A 15,991-nucleotide genomic window follows, 5' to 3' on the forward strand; every position below is an offset into this window, starting at 1 on the left:
TTGAAATAATAATAACTTCCACAATTGGATGTGTTTAAAAAAAAAGTTTCTGTGCTGAGATAATTGTATAAATGTGCCCTTGCTGTGTACTGTGTAATGGCCGAGTTTGACCGAGAACTACGATGAAATCACTGAGCTCTGCGCAGGACTGTGAGAAGCCGTGATCTCACTGAGGTCACTGCAGTTCATGGGCCTGCTCTCGCTGCAGCTCATTCTCACGTACATGCCGCACAGTTGGATTACGGCATGGGACAGTGTTGATTCTTTCCACCTTGGAAAGGTTAGGGATATGTTTCTTTTTTTTTTACAGGGGACAATGGCTTCAATGGATTAGGTGTTAAGATGTGTATAACTGTCTTTTTTATTTTTAAAGAAATGTGTAAAACAGTGTGTGGACTTTTATTTCTAATAAAGGATTTTATTCAGGCTGTATGTTTATTTACAATATGACTATGGGGTTAGTTATGGGGGTGTCTCATAGACCCCTCTCAATTACTAACCCCTGGGCTTCGTGGCAGCTGCCAATACAAGGCTGACATGAACCCCAACCTTACTACCCCACTTGCCACTGCACCAGGGCAAGTGGGAAGAGTGGAGGCTAAGCCCCAGAATTGGTGCATCTTTCTGGGGTCGCTGAGGGCTAATCTTATTAGCTTCAGAGGGGGTCAGGATCCATGGCCCCTTCCCTGGCTAGTAATATTAGCCCCCTGTGGTCGGATTTCCCTGTGCTGGTTATGAAAATGACGCGGGAGCTCACTACAATTTTTTAATTTAATTCTTTGTTACACACAATGTACACTGCGGGTGCTGAATACAACTCCCATCATTGTTGCTCTCGCTGATCGCAGGTAGAGCAGGCGGCAATGATGTGAGCTTCCTTCAGCACCTGGCGCCGGGGATCAGAGGGAACTGTACTGCTGATTCCCAGGCGCCGGTACGTGTCACACTGATGACGCACGGATGTCATCCATGTGTCATCAGTGTGCACGTGTGTGGGACATTTTGCGGCCCGTGCTGCGTTCAAAAAACGGACATGTCAGTGTGTTTTGCCTACTGACACACGGTCCGTGGAAACACACTGACATGTGCGCAGACATGTAGATTTCAGTGGGTCTATGTGTGTAAGTGGCTCCGGTATGTTTGAAAAACTGTCACCACTCATACCAGAGATACTGATGTGTGTAGAGGGCCTTAATCTGAGCTCCTGGTGGGAATTGTGCGGGCACAACTCCTGAGCCTACATGATCACCATGACATGCCTGTACATCTTATTTGGGAGAACATCTTCCCAATTATGATGTACAATTACGTCATATAACGAGAAGGGGTTAAAGGTCCAGCTGTTCTCACACGGCAATTTATTTTTATTTTGCAGAGACAACTTCTTGGTTTCTCACGGCACTTGCTGCTGTCACTCACGTGTCTTGAAAATAATGTTAAAGAAAAAAATGTAATAAATGTTTCTGCCCGGTCTCGAACCGGGGACCTTTCGCTTGTTAGGCGACCGTGATAACCACTACACTACAGAAACTCCTTCATGTTTTCTTTTTTATGCTTCAGCTGGGACAAAGGTCCAACTTGCAGGCTGGAGTAAATCAGCTGTGATCTTCCTGGAGGCACAGAATTACAGCTGTACGGTACTGGGGGTGTCTGCACCATCATTCTGCAACAATTATGTTTTCCAACAAAATTCATTGGATGAGAAGAAATGATCAAGATGTAACCTCAAATCAAGGTCTTTGTGTTTTTGAATGTTTGTTAGCTCCTTTAAAAGTGCACATTTAATAAAACCAGCAAACAGAGTTCATATAATTTGTTCGACTATTGAAAAGGTGTTGAGGGACAATTTATGCAATGTGAGATCATATTTATAAAACTATGTTTCTGCTCGGTTTCGAACCAGGGACCTTTCGCGTGTGAGGCGAACGTGATAACCACTACACTACAGAAACTTCCTGCTTGTTTAGGGTGACACAAATGTTTCAGGTGAAGAGATTATGTGGATGTTTCTCCCTTCGATGTATTGTGGCAGCGCATGGCTTCTTTTGATCTTGTGCTTTTGTCATTGTGATCGCTCCTCACAATCCTGCTCTCACCTTCCATTGAGGCTAAATCACATTTCAACAAAATCCTCACACCCCAGATACACAAGTGGCCACCACTCTCCAAGTAAACGGGGTGGTTAGTCCCTAAAAACACACACTGCTCTCAAAAAGTCAAGAAAGTGCCAAAGGTTTTGGATTCTTTAGAGCAAACAAGGAGTCAACTTATTAAACTTTCTTATAAAAAGTAGAGTGCTTACAAAAAAGGGTAACAAGACTAAACAAGGTGAGCTACAAAAGGAGAGAAACAGAAACACCCAAATGCTTACAGTCAATAGACTCAGACTTTTATATGAATAGGAGCAAAGAAAAACTGTAGCACTCACCGTGGATAAAAAGTTATTCCTTCGTTGCTTTCCGGATGGAGAATACAGATAGAAATAAGAGCTCTGACTGTTTCACTCTGTCAAGCGCTTCATCCATGTTCTTTTCTTCACCCAAATCCCCTTATAACCTGTTTTCCAAGGTGAGTGGAGCCATGTTAAAAAAAACCTAACAATTAAATAGTAACACAATTTACCTAGAGAATTCACAAATGCATTAGAAAAACGTTTTCACGTATATTTTAGAAAAGGACTTAAATAGTTTCAATCACTTAACCTTAGCGGTCCCAAAGCTTCCAATCTTTAAATAAGTTCCGCTTCCTTTGGTAATAATATATATCTATCTCCCCCAGATGGTAGGGGTTTGACAAGCTCCATTCCCACAAATTGCATTGCTCGTGGATTGCCACCATGGACTTGCCACATGTGCTGCATCAATCGTGGCGAGCCCACACCTGTTTCCAGGGATCTCATATGCTCATCAAAACATTTGAACATGGGGTGAATTGTTTTATGCTAGACAGCCCAGGAATTTACATGAACTGGAGGCTTTTTGTGCCAAGAAGAATGGGCAGCTTTACCATCTGAGAAAATAAAGAACCTCACTCACAACTACCACAAAAGACTTCAAGCTGTCATTGATGTTAGAGGGGGCAATACACGGTATTAAGAACTGGGATATGTGAACTTTTGATCAGGGTCATTTGGATGTTTTTTGTTGTCATTAAGATTTAAAAAGAGAAATCACAGTAGTTTGACAATAAATGGCTTCACCCAACCAATAACCAGGAGTGGAGAAAAAGTTTTTTTGCTATCTTTCATATTCTCTGAAACAAGGCCAAGAAAGGAAAAATTCTGCCGGGGTATGTAAAGTTTTGAGAACAACTGTATATTCAATGAAAAACAAAAGAAACTACTCACCTTCCACGCTCCCATACAGCGCTGTCTTCTGTGTGCTCTGAAGATGTCAGCGGTGAATGGTGATAACAGCTGACAGTCTGAGATCACCGTTCCCCGCCACAGCTGCTGCAGATACTCTCCCGGGGCCTCCGCTCCCCAGCACTTTCTCCCCGGTAGCTTCTGTCATGGCATGCACTGAGTGAGCAGTGCGAGCAACGACATAGGGAAAGTGCAGCTTGCAGCTTACACTGCGGGCTCCACAAAGATGGCCACGATCTCCTCCCACATCTGCGACCTGGACAGCCCAGGGTATATGCCCAGGTCACAGCTAGAGGCAGGAGGAGCGGCCTCTAATGGTAGAGATGTGGTCGAAGACCGACTGCAGTCTCTTATGCCCATGGCTGCCATAAGTGAGGTGTGTAAATGTCCTGCTTAGACTCTTACACATCCACCAAATGAAAATGGCAGCCCCCAGTGGCTGATGTAAAAATGAATAAATAAGAAACTAATAAAGTGGTACATTTAATTTTGTGTTAAAAATAATTGATTACATAATCAATAATTATTAACCCCTTTAAAGCCCAAGACGTATTAATGCGCGTCTGTGCCCTGGGCTTTAAGAGCCTGATACGCATTAGTACGTCATTGTGATCGCGCGCGCACACAGGCTGTACGGGCGCGATCGCCGCCGGGTGTCAGCAAATTGTCACAGCTGACACCCAGTGCTATGTGCATGGAGCGGTCCCGCACCGCTCCTGGCACATTAACCCTCGCATTGCTGAGATCGAAGTCGATCGCAGCATTGCGGTGGCTAAGGGGAGGTGATCGAAATACTCACCTCCTCTTCCAGCCTCCAGCGCTGTCTGCCGCGACTTCCCGGATGTTGCCATGACGACCCAATGTCTTCATGACAACATCCGGCTCACCAGACAGCAGGAAGATTTTTTGGTCATGCGCAGTGCATGACCAAACAATCTTCTCACTGTGCAGCGCTGACTGCCTGCATGGCACAGGGATGGTGCTCCATTCCTGAGCTATGCAGGCGATCAGAATAAAAAAAGTGAAAGTCCCAGAGTGGGACAAAGTATAAAAGTAAAAAAAACTGTCAGAGTGAAAAAAAAAAATTAAAAAAATGTGTAAAAATATGAAAAAAAATATCCACCAAAAATAAAAATATAATGTACCCATCAATAAATATTAGTATGAAAAAAAACAAAAAACAATAAAAGTACACATATTTGGTATCGCCGCGTCCGGAACAACCTGACCTATAAAATTGTCCCACTAGTTAACCCCTTCAGTGAACACGGTAAAATAAAAAAAAAAACGAAGCAGAAAACAATGCTTTATCATCATACCGCCAAACGAAAAATAGAATAACACGCGATCAAAAAGACGAATATAAATAAAAACAGTACAGCTGAAAACGTCATCTCGTCCCGCAAAAAAGAAGCCACCATACAGCTCCATCAGCTGAAAAATAAAAAAGTTATAGATCTCAGAATAAAGCGATGCAAAAAAATTTTTTTTTCTAAAAAATTGCTTTTATTATGTAAAAGCGCCAAAACATAGAAAAACGATATAAATGTGGTACCGCTGTAAACGTACTGACCCGAAGAATAAAGCTACCTCATCAATTTTACCACATGCGGAGCAGAATAAAATTTTTTTTTAAAAAAACAATTCCTGAATTGTTGGTTTTTGTTTATTCTGCCTCCCAAAAATCAGAATAGAAAGCGATCAAACAATGTCACGTGCCTGAAAATGGCACCAATAAAAACGTCAGCTCATCCCGCAAAAAACAAGCCGTCACATGACTCTGTCGGGCCAAAATATGGAAAAATTATAGCTCTCAAAATATGGTGATGCAAAAACTAGATTTTACAAAAAAAAGCGTCTTTTAGTGTGTGACAGCTGTCAATCATAAAAACCCGATATGATTCTGGTATCTCTGTAGTCGCACCAACCCGAAGAATAAAGTCGTCTAATAACTTAAGCCACACGAGGAACGACGTAAAAAATAAACTCTCGGGTTAGGGTTCTGCTAGGGTTAGGGTTGTGCTAGGGTTAGAGTTGGGGTTGGGGTTAGGGTTGTGCTAGGGTTAGGGTTGGGGTTTGGATTGGGCTAGGGTTAGGGTTGGGCTAGGGTTCTGCTAGGGTTACGGTTGGGGTTAGGGCTAGGGTTGTGCTAGTGTTAGGGTTGGGGTTAGGGCTAGGGTTGGGCTAGGGTTAGGGTTAGGGTTGGGCTAGGGTTAGGGTTGGGGTTAGGGTTGGGCTAGGGTTAGGGTTGGGGTTGGGGTTGGGGTTAGGTTTGGGCTAGAGTGAGGGTTAGGGTTGGGATTTTTTTCAAAAGTAAAAAAAAAGATGACGATATGGCAACTAGTGTTGAGCGCAAGTGCTCGCTACTTTAGCTTGCATCGGGTGCTCAGGTATGCATTGAGTATCGCGGGTGCTCGAGTCTCCGCCCCATATGTTTCGCGGTCAAAATAACCTTGCGGGAACTCGAGCATGTCACTCAAGCACCCTTGATACATGGTGCATACCTGAGTACCCGATGCAAACTCAAGTAGTGAACACTTACGCTCAAGACTAATGACAACTTATTCAATATGATGACCTAATGTTATCAAATTCTGTGTCATACCTCTGGGTTCAAAATGTTCACTATACCCCTTGATAAAATCCTTGAGGGGTGTAGTTTCCAAAATGAGGTCACTTGTGGGGGGTTTCCACTGTTTAGGCACATCAGGGGCTCTCCAAACGCTACATGGCGTCCGCTCTCGATTCCAGACGATTTTGCGTTCAAAAAGTCACACAGTGCTCCTTCCCTACTGAACGCTGCCGTGTGCCCAAATACTGTATTTTCCTCACATATGGGGTATTGGCGTACTCAGGAGAAATTGCACAAAAGTTTTTGGGGTCTATTTTCTCCTCTTACCATTGTGAAAATAAAAAAATTGAGGCTAAAACATAATTTTTGTGGAAAAAGTTTGATTTTTTTATTTTCACGGCTCCATGTTATAAGCTTCTGTAAAGGACTTGGGGGTTCAAGGTGCTCACCACACATATACACTGTGTGCAGAATTATTAGGCAAATTAGTATTTTGATCACATGATACTTTTTATACATGTTGTCCTACTCCAAGCTGCATAGGCTTGAGAGCCAACTACCAATTAAGTAAATCTGGTGATGTGCATCTCTGTAATGAGGAGGGGTGTTGACTAATGACATCAACACCGTATATAAGGTGTGCTTAATTATTAGGCAACTTCCTTTCCTTTGGCAAAATGGGTCAGAAGAGAGATTTGACGGGCTCTGAAAAGTCCAAAATCGTGAGATGTCTTGCAGAGGGAGGCAGCAGTCTTGAAATTTCCAAACTTTTGAAGCGTGATCACTGGACAATCAAGCGTTTCATGACAAATAGCCAACAGGGTCACAAGAAGCGTGTTTGCCAAAAAGGCACAAAATAACTGCCCATGAATTGAGGAAAATCAAGCGTGAAGCTGCCAAGATGCCATTCGCCACCAGTTTTGCCATATTTCAGAGCTGCAACATTACTGGAGTATCAAAAAGCACAAGGTGTGCGATACTCAGGGACATGGCCAAGGTAAGGAAGGCTGAAAAACGACCACCTTTGAGCAAGAAACATAAGATAAAACGTCAAGAATGGGCCAAGAAATATCTTAACACTGATTTTTCAAAGGTTTTATGGACTGATGAAATGAGAGTGACACTTGATGAGCCAGATGGATGGGCCAGAGGCTGGATCAGTAAAGGGCAGAGAGCTCCACTCCGACTCAGACGCCAGCAAGGTGGTTGGTGGGGTACTGGTATGGGCTCGTATCATCAAATATGAACTTGTGGGACCTTTTCGGGTTGAGGATGGAGTGAAGCTCAACTCCCAGACCTACTGCCAGTTTCTGGAAGACAACTTCTTCAAGCAGTGGTACAGGAAGAAGCTGGTATCGTTCAAGAAAAACATGATTTTCATGCAGGACAATGCTCCATCACATGCATCCAACTACTCCACAGTGTGGCTGGCCAGTAAAGGTCTAAAAGAAGAAAAAATAATGACACGGCCCCCTTGTTCACCTCATCTGAACCCCATAGAGAACCTGTGGTCCATCATAAAATGTGAGATCTACAGGGAGGAAAAACAGTACACCTCTCGGAACAGTGTCTGGGAGGCTGTGGTGGCTGCTGCATGTAATGTTGATCGAGAACAGATCAAGTAACTGACAGAATCTATGGATGGAAGGCTGCTGAGTGTCATCATAAAGAAAGGTGGCTATATTGATCACTAATTTTTTTGTTTTTTGTTTTTGCATGTCAGAAATGTTTATTTCTAAATTTTTTGCACTGATATTGGTTTACCTGGTGAAAATAAACAAGTGAGATGGGATTATATTTGGTTTTTATTAAGTTGCCTAATAATTCTGCACAGTAATAGCTACCTGCACAAACAGATATCCTCCTAAGAAAGCCAAATCTAAAAAAAAACACTCCAACTTCCAAAAATATTAAGCTTGGATATTTATGAGTCTTTTGGGTTGATTGAGAACATAGTTGTTGATCAATAATAAAAATAATCCTCTAAAATACAACTTGCCTAATAATTCTGCACACAGTGTAGATAATAATATTCCCTGAGGGGTCTAGTTTTCAAAATGGTGTCACTTGTGGGGGTTCTAACTGTTTAGGCACATCAGGGGCACATCCGCTAATTATTCAAGCAAATTTTACATTCAAAATGTCAAATGGTGCTCCTTCCCTTCTGAACCCTGCCGTGCACCCAAACAGTGGTTTTCCCCCACATATGGGGTATCTGCTTTCTCAGGAGAAATTGCACAACAAACTGCATGGTGAAATTTCTCCTGTTACCCTTATGAAAATGCAAAAATGGGGGCTGAAAAACATTTTTGTGGGAAAAATGTGAAAATTTTACTTTTACGGCTCAATGTTATAAACTTCTGTGAAGCACCTGGGGGTTCAAGGTGCTCACCACACAACTAGATAAGTTCCCTGAGGGGTCTAGTTTCCAGAATTGTGTCACTTGTGGGGGGTTTCCACTGTTTAGGCACATCAGGGGCTCCCCAAATGCAACATGGCGTCCGCTAATTATTCAAGCAAATTTTACATTCAAAAAGTCAAATTGCGCTCCTTCCCTTCTGAAACCCTCCTGTGCGCCCAAACAGTGTTTTTTCCCAACATATGGGGTAACTGTGTGCCCAGGGGAAATTGAACAACAAATTTTGGGGTCCATTTTTTCCTGTTACCCCTGCGAAAATAAAAAAAATTGGGTCTTAATTAACATTTTTGTGAAAAAAGTTAAATGTTAATTTTTTTCTTCCACATTCCAAAAATTCCTGTGAAGCACCTGAAGGGTTAATAAAGTTCTTGAATGTGGTTTTGAGCACCTTGAGAGGTGCAGTTTTTAGAATGGTGTCACTTTGGGGTATTTTCTGTCATAAAGACCCCTAAAGTGACTTCAAATGTGATGTGGTCCCTAAAAAAAATGGTTTATAAATTTTATTTAAAAAATGAGAAATCGCTGTTCAACTTTTAACCCTTATAGCTCCCTAGTAAAAAAAATTTTGGTTCCAAAATTGTGCTGATGTAAAGTACACATGTGGGAAGTGTTATTTATTAACTATTTTGTGTTACATATCTCTGTGATTTAAGGGCATAAAAATTCTTATTTTGAAAATTGCAAAATTTTCACAATTTTCACCAAATTTCCATTTTTTTCACAAATAAACGCAAGTGATATAGAAGAAATTTTACCACAATCATGAAGTACAATATGTCACGAAAAAAAACTCTCAGAATCAGGGGGATACGTTGAAGTGTTCCAGAGTAATTACCTCATAAAGTGACAGTGGTCAGAATTGTAAAAATTGGCCCGGTCATTAACGTGCAAACCACCTTGGGTTGTAAAGGGGTTAATACAATATTAAAAATTACAGCACCTTCCCTTTAAGATACAGGTAACATGGAAACCCTCTATTTTCCCATTGACAGATGACGGACCTCTGCGGGGCTTTGTTAATTGTGAGTTGACTTGAAGTTTTTATTGGTAGCATGTCGAGGTACATAACTTTTTTTATTTGCTTTTTTTATATGACTTTTTAATCACTCTTTCTCCATTGTTTTCTTTGTCAGTTTGATAAAAAGCCTATATTTTTAGTATGTAATTTACTTTTTTACCATACAGGATAAATAATGTTACAGAATGAATAGCTCCGGGTGTTCCGGACACGTCAATAGCCAATATGACAACTACCGGCACCCTGTGATCGCATCGCATAGGGATCAATTAGGTGATAGATGGAGCCCCCTCCCATTCACAACCATCTAAATGCAGCAGTCACTATTGACCACAGTGTACAGCCCTGATTGTTGCTTGACCATCAGTTAATCTGAGCTCCTGGTTGGAATTGTGCGGGCTCAACTCCTGAGCCTACATGATCACCATGACATGCCTGTGCATCTTATTTATTGGAACATCTTCCCAATTGTGATGTACAATTACGTCATATAACGAGAAGGGGTTAAAGGTCCAGCTGTTCTCACACGGCAATTTATTTTTATTTTGCAGAGACAACTTCTTGGTTTCTCATGGCACTTGCTGCTGTCACTCACGTGTCTTGAAAATATAGTTAAAGAAAAAAAATGTAATAAATGTTTCTGCCCGGTCTCGAACCGGGGACCTTTTGCGTGTTAGGCGAATGTGATAACCACTACACTACAGAAACTCCTGTATGTTTTCGTTCTTACACTTGAGCCGGGACAAAGGTCTAACTTGCAGGCTGGAGTAAATCAGCTGTGATCTTCCTGGAGGCACAGAATTACAGCTGTAGGGTACTGGGGGTGTCTGCACCATCATTCTGCAATGATCTGACAACAATTATGATTTACAACAAAATTCATTGGATAAGAAGAAATTATCAAGATGTAACCTCAAATCAAGGTCGTTGTGTTTTTGAAAGTTTGTTAGCTCCTTTAAAAGTGCACATTTAATAAAACCAGCAAACAGAGTTCATATAATTTGTTCGACTATTGAAAAGGTGTTGACGGACACAATTTATGCAATGTGAGATCATATTTATAAAAAGATACTTCTGCCCGGTTTCGAACCAGGGACCTTTCGCGTGTGAGGCGAACGTGATAATCTCTACACTACAGAAACTTCCTGATTGCTGGAGGTGACACAAATGTTTCAGGTGAAGAGTTTTTGTGGATGTTTCTCCCTTTGATGTATTGTGGCAGCGCATGTCTTCTTTTGATCTTGTGCTTTTGTCATTGTAAACAGTCCTCACAATCCTGCTCTCACCTTCCTCCACCATGCTTGATGGTGGGGCAAGGGGTGTGGGAAATGTGGAACCCACCATACAAAAGTGCAGCAGGAGAGGCCGTGTCGGAGGGGGTGAGCCAGGTTTCAGTGATGCTGAGGAAGAAAAGCTTGTTAGTGATGAAAAGATCATGGATGTAGGAAAGTTTATTGCAGACGGAGCGAGCGTTCCATAAAGCTCCTGTTAGAGGGACTGAGGAAGCGGGGGCTGGGCGGATAGGTATAAGGTTAGAAGGGTTACAAGAGTTTGGGATAGATCGTGGGTAGGAGGTGGAAGTAATTGTAGGGATGTGGTGAGGAGGGCCAGGATTTGGAGAGATGTTTCCGGCAGTGAGGAGGAGCAGAGAAAGTGTTAGTAGGTGGGAGCAGGAGAGGGCATGAGGTGGCTGTCTGTGTTTGGAGACACAGGAATGAATGTTGAGGAATAGTTCTGAGAAGGAGATGAGATGAATGGGGAGGATGGAGGGAGAGATGAATAGTTCAATACTAGGTGTAGGGATTAGAGGTGGTTGGAATAGGTGAAGGATTAAGGGGGTGAGAGTGAGAACAAAGACAAACATTGTTTACTGTGACTTAGTATCCAGTTACCTTCAGTTCCCTTCAGGTTTTATTCAGGATTAATTCATATTTCTCACACTTAAGCAATGGACACACTTAAGTTGATGGACACAGACTAAAGTCTAACAGACTCCTAGTTCACAGTATATTTGTAACAGAATGCATTCAGCTGTGAACCGGAGGCGAGTGGTCTGTGCTCATCTTGATCAGCTCATTAAGGCTGAAACAGATGCTGGATAGTCAAAGGATAAGTAAACAAGGTCATAAATGAAAGTGGGGGTAGCTGCTGTTGCTTGAAAAACATACCATTAGTATATAGGGGCAGAGAGGTAGAGAGAAATCTGCATGAAAATCAGGATGGGAAAGCTGAGTCACGTACCATTAGTATATAGGGGCAGAGAGGTAGAGAGAAATCTGCATGGAAATCAGCATGGGAAAGCTGAGTCACGTACCATTAGTATATAGGGGCAGAGAGGTAGAGAGAAATATGCATGGAAATCAGGATGGGATCAGGATATTTTATCAAAATATTCCTTAAATTAGTAATTCTTCTAAAGGATATTAATGTTTTTTTAAGCACAGTTTAAACAGTGTAGAGTCATTCTTAATATGTGCTATATTTGAAAGAAAATGCTAATTTTTTATCTTTTGTTTTATTTTCCGATATTTTATAAATTCAAAGAATTGTATCTCACGACCTGTCCAAACAATTAAAATGTCATCTATAAACCGTTGGTACAATTTAAGGTATTTTAAAAATGGATTTTTAATATACAGTACTGACCAAAAGTTTGGACACACCTTGTCATTTAAAGATTTTTCTGTATTTTCATGACTTTGAAAATTGTACATTCACACTGAAGGCATCAAAACTATGAATTAACACATGTGGAATTATATACTTAACAAAAAAGTGTGAAACAACTGAAAATATGTCTTATATTCTAGGTTCTTCAAAGTAGCCACCTTTTGCTTTGATGACTGCTTTTCACCCTCTTGGCATTCTCTTGATGAGCTTCAAGAGGTAGTCACCGGAAATGGTCTTCCAACAATCTTGAAGGAGTTCCCAGAGATGCTTAGCATTTGTTGGCTCTTTTGCCTTCACTCTGCGGTCCAGCTCACCCCAAACCATCTCGATTGGGTTCAGGTCTGGTGACTGTGGAGGCCAGGTCATCTGGCATAGCACCCCATCACTCTCCTTCTTGGTCAAATAGCCCTTACACAGCCTGGAGGTGTGTTTGGGGTCATTGTCCTGTTGAAAAATAAATGATGGTCCAACTAAACGCAAACCGGATGAAATAGCATGCCGCTGCAAGATGCTGTGGTAGCCATGCTGGTTCAGTATGCCTTCAATTTTGAATAAATCCCCAACAGTGTCACCAGCAAAGCACCCCCACACCATCACACCTCCTCCTCCATGCTTCACGGTGGGAACCAGGCATGTAGAGTCCATTCGTTCACCTTTTCTGCGTCGCACAAAGACACAGTGGTTGGAACCAAAGATCTCAAGTTTGGACTCATCAGACCAAAGCACAGATTTCCACTGGTCTAATGTCCATTCCTTGTGTTCTTTAGCCCAAACAAGTCTCTTCTGCTTGTTGCCTGTCCTTAGCAGTGGTTTCCTTGCAGCTATTTTACCATGAAGGCCTGCTGCACAAAGTCTCCTCTTAACAGTTGTTGAAGAGATGTGTCTGCTGCTAGAACTCTGCGTGGCGTTGACCTGGTCTCTAATTAGAGCTGCTGTTAACCTGTGATTTCTGAGGCTGGTGACTCGGATAAACTTATGCTCAGAAGCAGAGGTGACTCTTGGTCTTCCTTTCCTGGGGTGGTCCTCATGTGAGCCCGTTTCTTTGTAGCGCTTGATGGTTTTTGCAACTGCACTTAGGGGCACTTTCAAAGTTTGCCCAATTTTTCAGACTGACTGACCTTCATTTATTAAAGTAATGATGGCCACTAGTGTTTCTTTACTTAGCTGCTTTTTTCTTGCCATAATACAAATTCTAACAGTCTATTCAGTAGGACTATCAGCTGCGTATCCACCAGACTTCTGCACAACACAACAGATGGTCCCAACCCCATTTATAAGGCAAGAAATCCCACTTATTAAACCTGACAGGGCACACCTGTGAAGTGAAAACCATTTCCGGTGACTACCTCTTGAAGCTCATCAAGAGAATGCCAAGAGTGTGCAAAGCAGTCATCAAAGCAAAAGGTGGCTACTTTGAAGAACCTAGAATATAAGACATATTTTCAGTTCTTTCACACTTTTTTGTTAAGTATATAATTCCACATGTGTTAATTCATAGTTTTGATACCTTCAGTGTGAATGTACAATTTTCATAGTCATGAAAATACAGAAAAATCTTTAAATGAGAAGGTGTGTCCAAACTTTTGGTCTGTACTGTAGATAAGTTCCCTGAGGGGTCTAGTTTTCAAAATGATGTAACTTGTGGGAGTTTCCACTGTTTAGGCACATCAGGGGCACATCCGCTAATTATTCAAGCAAATTTTACATTCAAAATGTCAAATCATGCTCCTTCCTTCCAAACCCTGCCGTGCACCCAAACAGTGGTTTTCCCCCACATATGGGGTATCTGCTTACTCAGAAGAAATTGCACAGCAAACTGCATGGTGAAATTTCTCCTGTTACCCTTATGAAAATGCAAAAATGGGGGCTGAAAAACATTTTTGTGGGAAAAATGTGAAAATTTTATTTTTACGGCTCAATGTTATAAACTTCTGTGAAGCACCTGGGGGTTCAAGGTGCTCACCACACAACTAGATAAGTTCCCTGAGTGACCTACTTTCCAGAATGGTGTCACTTGTGGGGGGTTTCCACTGTTAGGCACATCAGGGGCTCCCCAAATGCAACATGGCGTCCGCTAATTATTCAAGCAAATTTTACATTCAAAAAGTCAAATGGCGCTCCTTCCCTTCTGAAACCCTCCTGTGCGCCCAAACAGTGGTTTTTCCCCACATATCTGTGTGCGCAGGGGAAATTGAACAACAAATTTTGGGGTCCATTTTTTCCTGTTACCCCTGAGAAAATAAAAAAATGGGTCTAAAGTAACAGTTTTGTGAAAAAAGTTAAATGTTAATTTTTTTCTTCCACATTCCAAAAATTCCTGTGAAGAACCTGAAGGGTTCATAAAATTCTTGAATGTGGTTTTGAGAACCTTGAGAGGTGCAGTTTTTAGAATGGTGTCACTTTGGGGTATTTTCTGTCATAAAGACCCCTCAAAGTGACTTCAAATATGATGTGGTCCCTAAAAAAATGGTTTTGTAAATTTTGTTGGAAAAATGAGAAATCGCTGGTCAACTTTTAACCCTTATAGCTCCCTAATAAAAAAAAATTTTGGTTGCAAAATTGTGCTGATGTAAAGTAGACATGTGGGAAATGTTATTTATTAAGTATTTTGTGTGACATATCTCTCTGATTTAAGGGCATAAAAATTCAAATTTTGAAAATTGTAAAATTTTCAAAATTTTCTTTTTTTTTTCACAAATAAACGCAAGTGATATCGAAGAAATTTTACCACAATCATGAAGTACAATATGTCACGAAAAAACAGTCTCAGAATCAGTGGGATCCATTGAAGCGTTCCAGAGTAATTACCTCATAAAGTGACAGTGGTCAGAATTGTAAAAATTGGCCTGGTCATTAACGTGCAAACCACCTTGGGTTGTAAAGGGGTTAATACAAAATTAAAAATTACAGCACATTCCCTTTAAGCTACAGGTAACATGGAAACCCTCTATTTTCCCATTGACAGATGACGGACCTGTGCGGGGGCTTGTTAATTGTGAGTTGAGTTGAAGGGTTTATTGGTAGCATGTCGGGATAACATTTTTTTGTTTACTTTTTTATATGACTTTTTAATCACTCTTTTTCCATTGTTTTCTTTGTCACTTTGATAAAAAGCCTATATTTTTAGTATGTAATTTATTTTTTTTACCATACAGGATAAATAATGTTACAGAATGAATAGCTCTGGGTGTTCCGGACACGTCAATAGCAAATATGACAACTACCGGGACCCCGTGATCGCATCGCATAGGGATCAATTGGGTGATAGAGGGAGCCCTCTCCCATTCACAACCAACTAAATGCAGCAGTCACTATTGACCACAGTGTATAGCCCTGATTGTTGCTTGACCATCAGTTAAGCTGAGCTCCTGGTGGGAATTGTGCGGGCACAACTCCTGAGCCTACATGATCACCATGACATGCCTGTACATCTTATTTATGGGAACATCTTCCCAATTATGATGTACAATTACGTCATATAACGAGAAGGGGTTAAAGGACCAGCTGTTCTCACACGGCAATCTCTTTTTATTTTGCAGAGACAACGTCTTAGTTTCTCACGGCACTTGCTGCTGTCACTCAAGTGTCTTGAAAATAACGTTAAAGAAAAAAAATGTAACAAATGTTTCTGCCCAGTCTTGAACCGGGGACCTTTCGCGTGTTAGGCGAACGTGATAACCACTACACTACAGAAACTCCTTTAGGTTTTCTTTTTTACGCTTCAGCTGGGACAAAGGTCCAACTTGCAGGCTGGAGTAAATCAGCTGTGATCTTCCTGGAGGCACAGAATTACAGCTGTAGGGTACTGGGGGTGTCTGCACCATCATTCTGCAATGATCTGACAACAATTATGATTTCCAACAAAATTCATTGGATGAGAAGAAATGATCAAGATGTAACCTCAAACCAAGGTCTTTGTGTTTTTGAAAGTTTGTTAGCTCCTTTAAA

The 15,991-nt window shown here is 41.4% G+C and overlaps 5 non-coding genes across 5 annotated transcripts; all 5 read right to left on the reverse strand.

Moving 5' to 3' along the window:
• Positions 1 to 1,458: 1,458 nt before the first annotated feature.
• TRNAV-AAC (transfer RNA valine (anticodon AAC)) lies at positions 1,459 to 1,531 on the reverse strand. Its single transcript has one exon. It is a non-coding gene; the product is annotated as a tRNA-Val (tRNA).
• Positions 1,532 to 1,879: 348 nt separating this feature from the next.
• Positions 1,880 to 1,952, reverse strand: TRNAV-CAC (transfer RNA valine (anticodon CAC)). The gene has a single exon. It is a non-coding gene; the product is annotated as a tRNA-Val (tRNA).
• Positions 1,953 to 10,008: 8,056 nt separating this feature from the next.
• On the reverse strand, positions 10,009 to 10,081 carry TRNAV-AAC (transfer RNA valine (anticodon AAC)). Its single transcript has one exon. It is a non-coding gene; the product is annotated as a tRNA-Val (tRNA).
• Positions 10,082 to 10,442: 361 nt separating this feature from the next.
• On the reverse strand, positions 10,443 to 10,515 carry TRNAV-CAC (transfer RNA valine (anticodon CAC)). Its single transcript has one exon. It is a non-coding gene; the product is annotated as a tRNA-Val (tRNA).
• A 5,151-nt stretch (positions 10,516 to 15,666) lies between these two features.
• TRNAV-AAC (transfer RNA valine (anticodon AAC)) lies at positions 15,667 to 15,739 on the reverse strand. The gene has a single exon. It is a non-coding gene; the product is annotated as a tRNA-Val (tRNA).
• Positions 15,740 to 15,991: the final 252 nt, after the last annotated feature.

The sequence above is a fragment of the Phyllobates terribilis genome, unplaced genomic scaffold (assembly GCF_046119375.1).
Source record: "Phyllobates terribilis strain yellow unplaced genomic scaffold, ASM4611937v1 Scaffold_11__3_contigs__length_659146591, whole genome shotgun sequence".
Taxonomy (NCBI): domain Eukaryota; kingdom Metazoa; phylum Chordata; class Amphibia; order Anura; family Dendrobatidae; genus Phyllobates; species Phyllobates terribilis.